Source organism: Callorhinus ursinus, unplaced genomic scaffold (genome assembly GCF_003265705.2).
Source record: "Callorhinus ursinus isolate GAN/ISIS: 27379988/994484 unplaced genomic scaffold, GSC_fseal_2.0 scaffold14, whole genome shotgun sequence".
Classification (NCBI taxonomy): Eukaryota; Metazoa; Chordata; class Mammalia; order Carnivora; family Otariidae; genus Callorhinus; species Callorhinus ursinus.
The window spans coordinates 24640119-24656235 of NW_027397076.1; the positions used below are offsets into that span (position 1 = coordinate 24640119).

The window sequence follows — 16117 nt, forward strand, 5'->3', positions numbered from 1 at the left end:
CTATGGTGAGCGCTGTGAAATGTGTAAGACTGATGAATGAATCACATACCTGTACCTCTCTCAAACTTCCTGAAATCTTCTTGCTTATTTGTTTACTTTTTAAATTTCTGCTTTCCCCTGACTAGAATTTTATTAAGAATTTTTATTGTATGATGGGCTTTAGTGTGGGAAATTAGTAGTCACTAATATTTTATTTTATGAGTAAACAATTTACTAATTTCAGGTCTTTATTAAATACCACTTTTATTAAATTTATTAAATATCACTTTTTCAAATTCCTCTAAGAGATTAATAAAACAAAATCACAGATTAATAAAACAAAATTTATGAATTTATCAAAGTAAATTCCCCCCAATTTTTAAATATTGTTTACCAAAAATACTTTTTTTTTTTTAAAGATTTTATTTATTTATTTGAGAGAGAGAGAATGAGAGACAGAGAGCACGAGAGGGAAGAGGGTCAGAGGGAGAAGCAGACTCCCTGCTGAGCAGGGAGCCCGATGCGGGCCTCGATCCCGGGACTCCAGGCTCATGACCTGAGCCGAAGGCAGTCGCTTAACCAACTGAGCCACCCAGGCGCCCACCAAAAATACTTCTAAATACTTTACATTCTAGGTTACTTTCAATGTTTTAGACACCTTTAACAATGGGCAACACGCTAGTACAAGGACTACAAAGTTGATGAATACATTTAATCTAAAACCAGAAATAAAAGTATCCTATATTATTTTTATCCTTATTATTATTTCTTGTCTGTTCTTCCTAGGTTTCCATTACACGCCCTTCATGAGGTTCCAATAATCTTAACAGATCTTTAGAATCATTTCAGACTAACCAGGTTTGGGATATAGGTTATAAAGAGTTTAATTCTTGGTTGAAACATGGCTCTGGTTAAACAGTCTAAGGTAATTTCTATGCTGCTTAACCAATGGTAAATTCCTTTTTATAGTAAAATTCTGATTATTAGAACTTGAGACTTTTAATTTTTTTCTTTATAAAAGTTTTAATGTTTTGAGACTTGGTCGCTTTCCAAGAAGTAAGAAACTCTTTTAACTTTGATCCTATCCATTGCCCTGTCATGTTGATGTATTAGTGTGTTTGTTAGTACTATTAAAATCTTATATATTTCTTATTAGTATTTTATTATAATTAGTTGGACCATCAAGAATTGTCGGCTCCTAGGAGATGAGGAATTGTGTCTGGATAGTCCACTTACTCTTTTGTACATTTGGTTAATTTATCATTTTAGAACACTGTTGAGCCCTCCTTTGACTTGATTATTGTGTGTGACCACTGAAGCCGATTAGCTGTGGACACCCTTTGAATCTGATTAATTATATGTGCTGATCAGGTCTTCCTTTTCTTGCTACTGAATCTACTTTTGCTGGGATAACTTGGCTTTCTTGTGTACTCTGTGTTGATCAAAGAAAGCATATACCTAAACTTTATAGACAGATATTTAACTCTTTCGTATATTCATAATTCCTTATATTTATATATTAACAATCCCTTATATATGCCAATCAACAAAACATAAAGCATATTCTAATATACTCACTTGTCTTGTGTATTTTAATACCCTTTGATAATCTTATATAAACTTTCTTGTTTATTAGGAATTTAACTTAAAGACTTTCTTAGATTCAATCTGTTTAGTTTATTATCATCATAACAGTTATCTCTAATCTTGTTTTAATGATCAAAATGCAAAAATTTGATGCATAAGGGCCCCTGTAATTTGTCTCCCTTTATTTCAGCACTTTTGCTGACATTTTCGAAAGCATGCTTGGGTCTAGGAATACCCTTTGGAGTTCAATTTCCTCATCTATAGAATTAGTAGCAACAAATAAACGTTCCAGGTCCATACTGATTTTTTTCTCCTCTAAAATTTGGAATCACCTACTTTTCAAGGAGTCTTCATGCATGCACCTAAGTGTGTGTAGATTAGAGACCAAAATATGGATGCAAAAGTGTTGTAATGAAATTTGGGTCACTTACAATAGTGACAAAGTTGGAATGGATGTCACGAATTTACAGTTTTTTCTGCTCAAGGTGTCACAGGGCTGTGCTGATATACACACAGACACACACACACGTAATATGAATGTATACAGCTGTATACGATAAAGTATATATGTAAGAAAGAAAAAAATATATAAAAGCATTAAAACCAAGACCAAGCATTAAAACCAAACATTCAGAGGTGGAGGACTCTGGGAAGATGGTGGCAGAGATTTTTAATTTCTGCAAATCTTCTCATATAATCAGGTACAGCAACTAGGATAGCAAAACCTAAACACATGGACATCTTCCACTAACCTAAAACTGGATTCACTTTAAACCCTAAAATAAAGCAGGTGAAGACCAAACACTACCACTACTAAGAAGAAACACATGGTGCCAGCAACAATGTGAAAGAGAGGCAGGGGAAAGGCAAATAAGATTCTGATGGCCCCAGACCTAAGAAATACCCAAATTACCAGCAGGTCCTCACTGGTAAACTCCTCAGGAATATTTGCAGCTAGCAGCTGAAACTGGGAGGGAAATGGACAGAACTTCATTCCCAGTGTGAGGTGCGGGACCACAGTGCACATGATGATGGTGCTGGAAGATCTGGGCTTAAACAATACTGGATAGTGATCAGGGGCGATTCCCTTCTAGTACCAAATCCCACAACATGTAAAAACTACCAGGAGTAGAACTCCTTTAGGAAGAAGGAAAGAAAAAGTTCAAAGAATCATTGGGGAGAAGGAACCAGAGTTAGCAGATTTCAAGAAAATATCAACTTTTCTTTTTGAATACATTTTTGAAAATTACGGAAGGAGATCTCGAGCCCTGAAGCTAGGGAAGCTGTCCTGATTCCTCCCTTTCTGATACAGAAACATGTGTAACATATGAAAATCATACAGAAAGGGATTTTTATAATAAGAAAGAAAAAATCGAGCAAAATAATCTTACAGATAAGGATGGCCAGGATGATCTAAACACAAAAACAGATGAAAACTGTGACCACATTTTTTTAAAAGTGAGGTAAAATTATTTAAGCAAACATGAATAGCTATGGACCATCAGAAATCTTAATTCTAAGAATTCAGAAAGAAGCTAATTAGAGAGGAGAGAAAGGAATATGAAGATTTGGAATTTGAGCTCACAGAATGTAGAATATGATTAATAAAACAAAAAGTCATTTTAGAATTGAAGAATAAAGCAGAAAGAACACAAGAGGGAATCAGTGAAGATAATGAATGCCTGAAGATAAATAGAAAGGGAAAAGTAAAAAATCAAAAAGAAATAAAGCATTAAAAAGTATTTGAGAGACAGAGATAGTGATAGACAAAGAAGCAGCAAAGAAGAGATAAAAGGAGATGAGGAGAACTTAAACTAAAGCAATGGATGAGAACGCATGCTGGAAAATATAAATCAAGAGACCTTTTCAGAAACAAAAGATGGCTTGAAACTAACATGCTGGAAGGGCAACTGTATTCCTGCTTATGAAACAGCTAATTCTAGTCTCTTGCTTGGAATACTTTGCCAAATGCAGTCAATAGAAACTAACAGTTACTACTAACATTTCATCTTTGGACTTCTTGCCCTAAAAGCTTCAATTCTAATAGGTACATTCACTGTCTTCTCATTTTTTTTTTTTTTTTTTTTTGGTGACAATTTCATCTATGTTTGCTCCCGCAGGCTATGGATCTCCATTCATATAGCTTTCTTGCTGACACAGTTTTCTCACATAAAAGTTTTTCCACTGACCACAACCCAACCCCTAACCCAATGCCACATATTCTTTATTGTAGCTCTCCAATTCTGGTACTAACCTCGCATTAGCCAGGGCTGACTAGGTTATGCTGTGGTTACTAACAACCCCATCATCTCAGTGGCTTAACCAAGAAGGCTTCCCTCCCCCCTGACCCCCCCGCCCAGGTCACCTGGAGGCTCTGCTTCATGCTTTTCTTATCCTAGGATCCAGACTGCCATCTAGATCATTGCCAGTAGTCATGACAAAGGGAAAGAGAGTTACTGAGGACCTTGGGTCAACCATTAACTGTTATAGTTTAAAAGTGACTCATGCCCTATTGTTAACTCATTTATAGGAACTTAGTAACATGGCCCTGTCTAAACACAAAGGGGCCAGGAAATATTCTGCAACTGGAAGGAGGATGAAACAGAAATATTTATCAAACAGCACTAAAGACTGTCAGCACAAATGGGAACAGATGAGATTTTATACTTTGCTCTTATCACCTAACAATACATTTTTAAAGTATTTGTTTGTTTGTGTAATCTCTACTCCCAATATGGGGCTCAAACTCACGACCCCAAGATCAAGAGTTGCCTGCTCTTCCGACTGAGCCTGGTGCCCCACCTAACATTTTAGAATTCTTCCTGTCAGCACGTTTCATTTTTCACAGCTGCACAGCAATCCATTATACGACTGTAATCATAATTTACTTCACCTTTCTGCCACTGGTGTGTTTAGAATATTCTGCTATAGATATTGCTATATTGAATACCTTTGTACATAAATCTCTTTGCATAACCGGAAGTATATCTTTAGGATGTGAGAAAGCAAAGGGCAAGTCCCTGATGTCACTTAGAGAGAGTCTCCAGGGATGTTTGAAGCTAGCTGGGCACTCACAGCTAGACCACACTGTTCTCCTATGGACGTACACAATGTCATAGAATGCCAACATCATACAGCCACTCTGAGACCTGGATAACATTTGTCAAAACAAGACCACTTCATAATTTTGTCCAAGCACAGACAAAACAAGGTCACTCTACAAACACACAAAACACCAAACATCTCCTCTTCCACTTAGTAAGACTGACTGCTGTTTTTTTTTTTTACTACAAATTACAGCTTTAGCCTCATTCTACTCTGACCTCCCTCTAAAAAAGACTAATTGAGATAATCATAGATGGTTCTGACTTTGTGACAGCACCCACTCCAGACCTAAGCCCTTGGACTCTTCCCAAATCAACCAATCAAAGCCCAAAGCCCATAACAAGGTGTTAGAAATGAGCCTTTCCTACCAAGGCACCTCACAGTTCTCTGTGGTATGAGTCCTATCTTGCTGGGATGGGTAATAAATCCACCAAATTCAACTATAGTTGCCTTCCTGGTACTCTTTGACTGAAGGGCATTGACAGATACAATCCTTGCAGTCAAATTGCATAGCCATGAGGTAGTATGTTTTCATTTTGAGCGATACTGCCCATTGTCCTGGAAAAAAGATTATGTCAATTTATCTTCCCATCAAAAATGCAAGAAAAGGTTTGTTTCTCACAGCTTTGCCTCCTTGTATAACACCATCTTTTCTGATCCATGGTAATCTCATATGTGAAAAATAATGTCTGCTTCTTTTGATTTACATTTCTTTAATTATAACTGAAGTTGAGCATCTTTTTACATTTTTAAGCCATGTTTTCCTATTAATAACTTATGCGCAGTTTCTTATTGGGTTTATGTTTCCTTTTGACTTGTAAGAGCCCTTTAAACATTAAGGATATTATTTCTTTGTGCATCACATGAGTTGCAAATAGGTTACCAGTTTGTTACTTGTCTTATTTTTAATGAAACTGTTATTTTAGACATGTAGAATTTTAAGGTTTCGTGTAGTCAAATTTATCTAGTTTCTCCTTTATGGCTTCTGGGTTTTGTATTTTCACTAGAAAGACCTTGCTCGGGCGCCTGGGTGGCTCAGATGGTTGGGTGTCTGCCTTCGGCTCGGGTCATGATCCCAGGGTCCTGGGATCGAGTCCCGCATCGGGCTCCCTGCTCCTTGGGAGCCTGCTTCTCCCTCTGCCTCTCTCTCTCTCTGTCTCTCATGAATAGATAAAAAAAAAAAAAAAAAAAAAATAGAAAGACCTTGCTCACTTTGAAATTAGAAAAATAAAAATCCTCCCATGTTTTCTTCTAGTACTTTCACAGCAGATATTTTTTGTTCTTGTACTTTAGGTCCCTGCAACAAATGCCTTTGATCCCCATACCTACTGCATTGAAAATTTCACATTGATTAGCATATTCTTTTCTTACTTTTTTTTCCCCTACTAATTTGGTGTTTTATTTTCAGTTTCTTTGATAGTTTCCCCCTAATCTGATGGACAATTATTGCTTGTGACTCTGAGTCTCTTTCCCTTCCTATACATCAGTAACCCCTAAAGAAAATATTGTGAAACTACCGTTTGCCATTCTCGGCTGTGTTCTTGGATAGGGTTGTTCCAGGGGAGCCCCTGAAACTCTAAATGGCTTAAGTTAAGTGGTGATTCCATCTCCTGGCCATAGTAGTCCAATGTAGGGCCCACAACATCATAGGAAGTAGTTACATACAAAGAGACATTTTTTGCCCCATTTGGAAGGACACATTTACTCTCTCTTCTGCAGGAGCTAAAGAACTTCTTTTTCTCTTAGCCAACATTTCATGTTCCAGACTTCATATCTTCAATTTCAATGTAATTGAAATTACATTTCAATTCTAATAAACAAGCCTGAATCTACTGAGGGTCACCATGTGGAGCCTCAGGATAAAGCAGAAAACTTGGAAGGCCACGGTAAGAAATGGGGAGAAATGATGTTGACCTTATTGAATTGCTAGAGACAGCCCTGCCTGAAGCTAGTCTTACATCTGGATTTTTCACTTAAAATACCTTCCTTTGTAAAAAGCCAACTGGAGTCAACTATACTCAAAAAAGTTTAAAAAATAAAAATAAAGAGCCAATCAAAGTTGAATTTTCAGTCACTTGCAACCAAAGTTCTCCTGACGACTTTTTTTCTTTTTCTGTTTCTTGTTTGATGTTTTTAACAATTCTGTCTTCTAACTTCATTTCACTCTAAGCCAGATATTGCACCTGGTGGGCTACGACCTGATTCTGGCTCATAGCTACTTTCTGTTAGGCCCACACAGCAAAGACCTATGGGAATATATTCTTTCCTTTAATTTGAATTAGTTGCCAACATTTAAAAATTGATAATAATTTCCATAAATATGCAGATTTGTTAACACTAGGCCTATAATTCCAATTAGCTAGAACTAAATAGCAGCCATGATACTGAGATGAGTCATGGCTCCACTTTTCATAGTCTCCATACCTCTGGTGCCTTCCACTGAGCACAGGGCCCTTGTTTATTTCCCTGTCCAGTCTTGGTTTTTGAGTTCACAAGCCTGATCTACAGTATGGTATATAATAGGGATAAAGAATAACAGGGAGTCCAGGCTTGTTTCCATGTAGAATAAGAACTCAACAACCCCGAGAGGACATCTTCACTACTTTGACTAGTCTCTACTCGTCTTTCTTCAAAGTATCCAGTGAATTGTCATTCCTACAGGGAGTACTTAATAAAAAATTAATTGAAAAATTAAGAATTACTTTTCCAAAACTGATGAAATGGAAAGGCAGTTAAAATAAGAAGGCTTAATGTTATTTTCTTCTGCTTAATTTGATACATTATATATGCATAAAAACCCATCTCATAATTGAATGTTACTTTAATGAATGTGTTAATGGTGGCGTAAAGCTTTTTAAATTTAAAAAGATCTAAAAATATCAATCCATTCTTCTCTCCAACACATTCTATTTTATATAAATCCAGCTTGACTGAGTCTAAATGACACTCAGTGGCACACTTTAGTTTTTTGTAAAAGGCTGTACTGACAAGCAAACATAATTGCAAGATGTTATTGTCCTTCCAAGCAAGAGAATGAAATCAGTCCGAGGCAGGTGACATGTCTGGGAGGATCGTTTGCCCTCTCTAAGTCAAAGGGGACAGATATTTTCTAATAGGGTCTGGATTCAGCCCTGGTAAATGAGCAGGCACCTTGACTCCTGGTGCATTACAACCAGCAGTTGTAAGAAGCAATGTTACACAGATAAGAGCTTTCTTCTCTTTTTCTTTTTTTTTTCTTTTAATAAAAATCTATCACACTTAAAACTTTGTTTTGGAATAATATAGGCATTCAAATAACACGTACAGTGAGTAAGTATTTTTAATATATACACTCTAACATTAAATGTGAAAATGCACTTTAATAAATACTGTATCAATATTTGATAAATATTTGAGAAATATTTGAGAAATACCCTATCAATATTTGATAAATATCAATATTTATCAAATATCAAATATCATTAATGTATTCTTTTCTTAGAAGAAAGTTATGTGATTATTTCTTTATGTTGAGATTCAAGTTAAAGCCCTATAAAACCTGTTTAGTGTTCAAAATCCCATCCTGAATGTCACTGATGAGTTTGAATATGGAGTTGGGAATGATGAAGAGGAAAAGTAAAATCAAAGGGTACTGAATCATACTATCAGCTGCCAACACAGATTACTTAGTATGTGCCAGGCATGGTATGAAAAACTCTACATGCATTTCTCACGGAGTCTTTATAACACATCTTTATTATTCTATTTTACTTGCCCCAAGACTAGAAAATTTTGAAATGTTCTTTTGTCATAGGGGCCAGTGGTCACTGTCATAGGGATCCTAGCCCAGAGATCAACCAGAGGTTATTTGTGATGACAGAACAAGGAGGACGTATATTTATGCACTAGATTATTAGCAGCATGTTCCGTTCTCTAGCATTTCCCTTTGGTTACCCATTTAGTCCAGTCTCTCACAGACCTAGATGACTACCAGAATTACCTGCTCATCAAGCAGAGTGGGGTCGTGACTGACTGTTATTATTATCTTATATCCTTACTGTTAAAGAGAGTAATCTTGTTAGAGTCCTAACAGAATCTCTGAAGGATGTCAGAGGTATATATTTATAGGGTTTTGAAGTCTTGGCCCCAGTGGTTTAATCCTAGTCTTTCAAGGAAGGATCTGTTTGGGATTGGGAAATGTTCAAGATATAAAGGAGTTTAAGATAGTGGTCCCAGAGAGGTGAGGATCTTGAAGTGATTTTTTAAAAAGATTTTATTTATTTATTTGAGAGAGAGAGAGAGAGAGAGTGAGCGAGAGAGAGAGCACAAGTGGGAGGTGGAGGAGCAGAGGGAGAGGGAGAAGCAGACTCCCCGCTGAGCAGGGAACCTGATGTGGGGCTCAATCCCAGGACCCTGGGATCATGACCTGAGCTGAAGGCAGACGCTTAACCCACTGAGCCACCCAGGTGCCCCTATTTTTTTTTGAAGTGATTCTTGATGAGTAAACAATTATGTCATCTGCAAGCAGCTTGCCTAGATAAGCAACCTATTGTCCTGAGAAAGTGACTGGTTGAATAGTTTATTTTTCCAAATGAATTTTCTGGAAGTAAGTTGAAGAGTAGCAGATGTGCCACTCCAAAACATGCCTCTTTGGCATAAGAATTATTGGGGGCTGATTATTTTTTAAAAAACTGAAGACACAGCAGAAGCTCTGAGAGTAGAAGTTACCCTTTTGTAAGAAAAATCTACATTTACAAAGGAAATTTATTTGGGGGAAGGAAGCTGTCCCAGGGAGAGAGTTCTTACCAGAGATAACATTTTTCCTGAGAAATTCTCTGCATGGCAGGACAACTTTTGTTTACCAAATATATGCTCTTCTTACCCTCCTGTGTGTGAATTGCCTTCCCTCTTTTGAAGCCCCAGAAGCTTATCCCTTTCCTTAGCTAACGGTGGCATAAAAACCTCACTTATCTGGCTGCCTTTTGAATCTCATATTTTTGTGGTGCTCTCATAATGTATGTAGCTAATTGTTCTGCTGTGTTTTGCTCCTGTTAATCTGTCTCCTGTTGCAGAGTTCTCAGTCAAGAACTCAGAAGGTGGAGGAAAAATTAATTTTCCTCCACTTTAAAGCAATGAAGTAATTTACTAGTCTATAGCCTTATCTTCCTGAAAAAAAGAAAAAACAAAAAACAAAGAACAGTAAAGTCATATTGATATAGGCAACCTTAGGTCTGTTGAAATAACTTTCTAGGCCCAAGATGGAGCTACTCTTGCTTGGGATGCCATGTCAACAAAACAAAATTCAGATAACTTCTGTGTCCCAGCAAATGCTTCATTTAACCAGAAACACAATATATCCAGCCAGCCAGTACCCAAATGCCAAGCCAGTTCTGCGCTACACTTATTTCCTCATTTTTTATTTATTCTCTACTTTTCTCTTCCTTGTTTCTTATTCTTTCCTCTATAAAACTCACCACTTTATCCCCTGACTCACTGTTCTCCAAATAGAGACTGTCCACTTTATGAAGTGTTAAATGAAGTTTGTTTGTATAACCTAAATTATCTTCTTTAATCATTTTATCATAGTTCTTAGTCTTGGTAGTAAAGTTCTGTGATGACACGTAGTCTTATTTTTCAGGGATATATAAAAATATCTGGAGAGAAAGACTGGAGCTATTGAATAAGCTACGACTTTGAGGTCACCCAAGTCCTAGGTGTAGTCCTTGGAAAATTACTAAATTTCCTCATTTTTGAGAATTGAGACCAACCATGTCAACATGACTTAACCATTTACTTCAGGTATTTTTTGTTCAGAAAGATAAGAATGTGAACTAATATATAATTTTACTTACTGCTTTCAGAAATTCCTGCAAACTGTTTTTTACTGGGCAAAGAGATTGTTCATTCTGGTGGACAGTTCTATCAGAACAACAGGTTACTTACCTGGACAAACAACTCACTTGTCAGAAAACCTTACTATCAAGACTCCTTTAAAACTTACACCTTGCTGTGTCTTTAAATTTTTAACTATGATATCATGAACTGTTCAATCCTCAATAAGTTTCCAGCCAGGAAAGACTGTGATAAACCACTTACTCGGGGTGCCTGGGTGGCTCAGTCAGTTAAGCGTCTGCCTTCGGCTCAGGTCATGATCCCAGGGTCCTGGGATGGAGCCCTGTGTCGGGCTCCCTGCTCAGCGGAGAGTCTGCTTCTCCCTCTCCCTCTGCCTGCCGCTCTGCCTGTTTGTGCATGCTGTGTCTCTCTCTCTCTCTCTGTCAAATAAATAAATAAAATAAAAAATCATTAAAAAACCACTTACTCTCAGACTCCAAATCTTTTAAATTTCTTTCCCTAACCCCTCCCCCACCCTTTATCCATCGATGGATGGATAAAGAAGATGTAGTACATATCTACAATGGAATACTACTCAACCATAAGAAAGAGTGAAATCTTGCCATTTGGACCTAGACGGTATTATGCTAAGTGAAATAAATCAAACAGAGACAAATGCCATATGGTTTTATATGTGGACTCTAAAAAACAAAACAAATGAAAAAACAAAACAGAAGAGACTCAGAGATACAGGAAACCAGTTGCTGGTTACCAGACAGGGGAGTGGTTGGAGGGCAGGCTTAAAATAGGTGAAGAGAATTAAGAAGTTCAAACTTCTAGTTATAAAATTAATAAGTCATGGGGATGTAATATCTAGCATAGGGAATGTTGTCAATAATATTACAATAACTTTGTATGGTGACAGATGGTAACTAGACGTATTATGGGGATCATTTTGTAACATATAAAAATAATGAATTACTATGATACACACTTAAAACTAACAGAATATTGTATGTCAGTTATACTTCAATAAAAAAATAATAATTGTCATCTTAAAAAAACAGAATGATAATAAATATCTTCCAGTTTGGTTATAAAGATTAGAATATGTACATATAAGAGTACTGAGCTGGCATAGTAAAGGGACTCTTTAAATGGTAGTCATTATTATTATTATTATAGGTAAGTTTTGGAAAAATTATATCCTGCTCAGCGGCCTAATACCAGCGAAGAAATCTTTTCCCAAATATAAAGGTTATATTTCTGGAAATCCCTTTGGCAGAATTAAAGGATTTAAGAATCCAAGATGTTAATAAAAAAAAAGGGTAGGGTCTTGGGAGATTACACGTGAACATATGAAAGTCCTTATAATGCTTTTTTACATTTGCCAAAATATAATAAAAATGATAGCATATATACTACATGCACTAAATTAAGAGAATAATACTTGTATTTACACATTCTAAACAGAATTAATTTCCAGTTACCATTCCCAGCTGCCTCGAAGAAAAACCGGATTGTTTTTCTCAGTTTCAAGAGGCATTATTCCGTTTACTTGGGTGAATATAATATGCTACTCAGAGTCAGCCAGACTCAAGGGTAAGGACACGGTCCTTCCATACTGCCAAGCCAGACCAAGACTTCAGACACCAACTGCAAGTTTGGGGGTTTTCCAAAACTACCATCCATTTTGGTAAGTCACTAGAATGACACGGAATTCAGGAAAGGGCCATATAGAACATTATAGTTTTACTATAGCCAAAGGATACAAATCAAAACCAGCCAAGGGAAGAGATGCAGAGAGCAGAATCTGGGACTGGGAGGCCTCCACGTGTGAAGCTTCTGCATCCTCAGGGATGCATATCCTTTTGGCATTGATATGTGGCAATATGTACATAAAGTATTGCCAACAAATGAAGCTCACTTGAGCTTCAGTTTCCAGAGGTTTTACTGAGATTTCATTATGCAGGCATCATTGATTGAACCACTGTCCATGTGGTTGAACTTGATGTCCACCTCCCACCTCCAGAGGTCAGGCTGATAAAACAAGGTGCAAAACCTCAATTTTCTAATCACTTGGTTGGTCTTTTCAATGTGGCCAGTCCCCATCCTAAGTCATCTTGCTACCGTGAACTAACTAGGGGCCCCCCATAAGTTACCTCATTACCATAAAATATCAGCTGTGGTCTGAGGGAGCCACCATGAATAGCAAAGAGGCTCCTGTCAGTTGGGAAATTCCAAGGGTTTAGAGGTTACATACCAGGAGCAGGGACAAAGGACAGACCTTTCTTCAGGTGAAGTAAATTCTTCACTATTTAAATGGATAATACTAGGGCACGGTTCTGCATGGAGCACTGGGTGTTATATGCAAACAATGAATCATGGAACACTACATCAAAAACTAATGATGTAATGTACGGTGATTAACATAACATAATAAAAATAAATAAATAAATAAATAAATAAATAAATAAATAAATAAATGCATAATACTAATATTTATAAACCAGTGAGCCTCTATAATGTGGCAAGCAATTTATATATTATCTCCAGTTCTCACTAGGATTGGTATAATAATGTGTTATGAATCACATTTTAATGGCTAAGAATCTAAGTGCATTACCCAAGACTATAATCTAGTACCTATCTGGCCTATAATTAGAACCCTGATCTAACTTCAAAGATCATACACCCTTTCTGTCTCTAGTTTCTCTTTACTGTCAAATATGAATAAATACTACAATATTCATAGTATTTCATTCATACCATGGTCCCTACTCCAACACCTCTCATGGCTGTTCATCCATCCAAATACTCAATACACTTGTTTTTATTTTTAAACATGCCTTTTTTAAAAAGACTTTATTTATTTATTTGACAGAGAGAGAGAGTGTGAGCACAAGCAGGGGGAATGGCAGGCAGAGGGAGAAGGAGAAGCAGGCTCCCCACTGAGCAGGGAGCCCGATGTGGGGCTCCATCCCAGGACCCTGGGATCATGACCTGAGCAGAAGGCAGATGTTTAACCGACTGAGCCACCCAGGCGCCCCTCTGTTTGTTTGTTTCAGTAAAAATCCCTAAGTTATACTCCTTAGATAAGAACTTAAAATGAAAGCAATATACTATACATTCTTTGAGGTAAGAAAAAGTATACATAAAGTAAAATTTAAGGGATGCATATTTTAGTATCCTCTGGTTGTAAGGAACAGGAAACACTTCTGGATAACTTGCAAATAAATTTCTTGGAAGCATATGAAGTAATTCATAGAATTAAAGGAGAAGCCAAGAAACCAAATATTAAAATTCCCCTGGCAGAGGAGCCAATGGACAAGTTTGAGTTATGTCCCTAACTCTTGATAGCCATAACCAGTCTTCATGGAAAGGAAGAAGGATAATTCCCTACAGAAAAATCAAGGTACTGCTATTGTAAGAAGGAGGAATGTAGGCTTAAGAGAAGCGAGAGGGGCGCCTGGGTGGCTCAGTCGATTGAGCGTCTGCCTTCAGCTCAGGTCATGATGCCAGGGTCCTGGGATCGAGCCCCCCATTGGGCTCCTTGCTCAGTGGGGAGCTTGCTTCTCTCTCTCCCTCTGCTCCTCCCCCAGCTCATGCTCTCTCTCGCTCTCTCAAATAAATAAAATCTTAAAAAAAAGAGAGAGAAGAGAGAGAGAGATTTCCACACCAGGGGGGAATTAGTGATAGGGGAAGAGCATACATATGAATAAGTATAATAAGGACATTAGTCAAAATCTCCATGGAAAGTTTGAAAAAAAAAAAGCCCTCACTTTTCGGTACATAGAAAAAATTGAAGGGAAGATTTGACAATATTAGGTCAGTGGCAGTGGAAAAATTTACTTAGATAAATGAAGTTGTGAATCATTAAAATATACCAAAAACTTGAACTGGTTTATCTGATTTTTCCACTGTGCTTTAGATATAAAATAGTGTTAGCAGAAATAGTACCAAAAAAGAGATGGAATCACATTTCTCATAATAAATATACAACCTACACAAAAGCAGATTGTTGCTGTGGAAAATGCAGTTTTAAGACATAGCGCCCCCCCCCCCCGCCAATTCCCATTTTCACCAAAATTGTTATCCTATGTGGTGGATTTATTACAAAAATGTGCCAATTTCCATCCCTCTCTATGTCCACCCTGCTAGAGATGTGATTCTCTAGTTCCTTCCATAAAGTCCTGAAGTTTTCCAGCCTTTCACGCTGGGCTAGCCTTATGACTTGCTTTAGCCATAATTATGTGGCCTGAGCCAGAGAATTCCAATTCTGAGCTCAGGCTTCAGGTGGCCTTGTATACTTCTCCCTGCTCTCTTGGATTCCTGCCATAAGAGTGAGAACAAGTTCCATTCGCCTGCTAACAGGAAGTGAGGAAAACTTAAGAGGTGAACAGTACTGTCCCTCCTGAGGCCATCCTAGGACAGCCAGCAACTAGCTGTGCTTCTGCTGGCTGCAGAAGCATTAACAAGCCCAATTCAGGTTAACAGAGGCCTGCTGAGGTCTGCAAGACACCAGAGAACCCATGTACTCATAAGTCAAAATTAATGTTTATTGGTGTATGTTCCTCTGAAGTGTTGTGTTTGTTTTTCATACAGCATTATCAAGGCAAAATGTAACTGAATTGCTTTCTGCTAGATAACATCCCCTGAGAGGCAGGAATCAGAGATCTGCTCTGGTTCTTCCCTTTTCCTCTTGCCAATATCCACAAATAAGTAAGGAATGAGAATTGAATTATACTATTTGATCATCCTGTTTTCAAGAAGCATTAAGAGGAATATAAGAGAACCAGAGCAACTAAATTTTAGGAAACCAACTTTCCTGTATGAACACATAACCGCAGCCTGAATTTACTTGATAACCATTAACTTTCCTCTTTACTTTCTGGCTTCCTAGACCCAGACAAATGTCCACCTAAAACAAAAGAACTAATTAGTAGGTATCTTAAAAACAGCTATGAGCAACTTTTTAAAAAGAGGCTTTCATTAAAAATGATTTGCTTTTATGCTAACTATAAAAACTGTTCCTTTCCAACCCAGACAACAAGACAAAAGTATCTCCTTAAGCTTGGAAAATGACTTTTCCTGAAATTAAAGAAAACCTCAAGAAAACATGGAAGTATATCACTTGAAATCAGAGCTGAGAATGAGCACTTCACATTTTCCAGGTGAGATTTATAAATGTTTATTGCACGCTGATGGGGTGTTCAGAACTATGCAATGGACCCATGTGCTTCTGCATCATTTTTAAATATTTTGGACTTGACTCTTTTTTTAGGTTCCTTCCAGAGCAGAAGTTGCTCAGCACCTCTATCTATGACAGAATCACATGGCACCCTAGCATGTAAATTTCTTGTTTTTATTTGCCCTGCCTAAAATCTGAGATTTTGAGTTCTTTCTTTTCTAAGGCTCTCCCTACCTCCATTTGTTCCTTAAATGAGTCAGATAATTTTAAAAGGACATGAATAACCACCCCTAAGAAAGTGATAAGAATAGATAGCTTCCAAGTGCCTGTTACCCAAACGCTCTATGGGATGCTACTTTTTCTCTTTACTCCACATTATGGCAACTTTTTATAACAGGTTAATACATGATCATTTGAAACCAGATTATATTCTTGATAGGTTGC

The 16117-nt window shown here is 37.3% G+C and overlaps 1 protein-coding gene across 1 annotated transcript in view; it reads right to left on the bottom strand.

Moving 5' to 3' along the window:
* Nucleotides 1-16117, bottom strand: part of METTL25 (methyltransferase like 25) — a 182604-nt gene that overhangs the window by 9172 nt on the left and 157315 nt on the right. The window contains exon 15 of the transcript XR_012380675.1: nucleotides 10747-10922. The gene's annotated coding sequence lies outside the window, so the exon portion shown is untranslated. The remainder of the gene's footprint in view (nucleotides 1-10746; nucleotides 10923-16117) is intronic.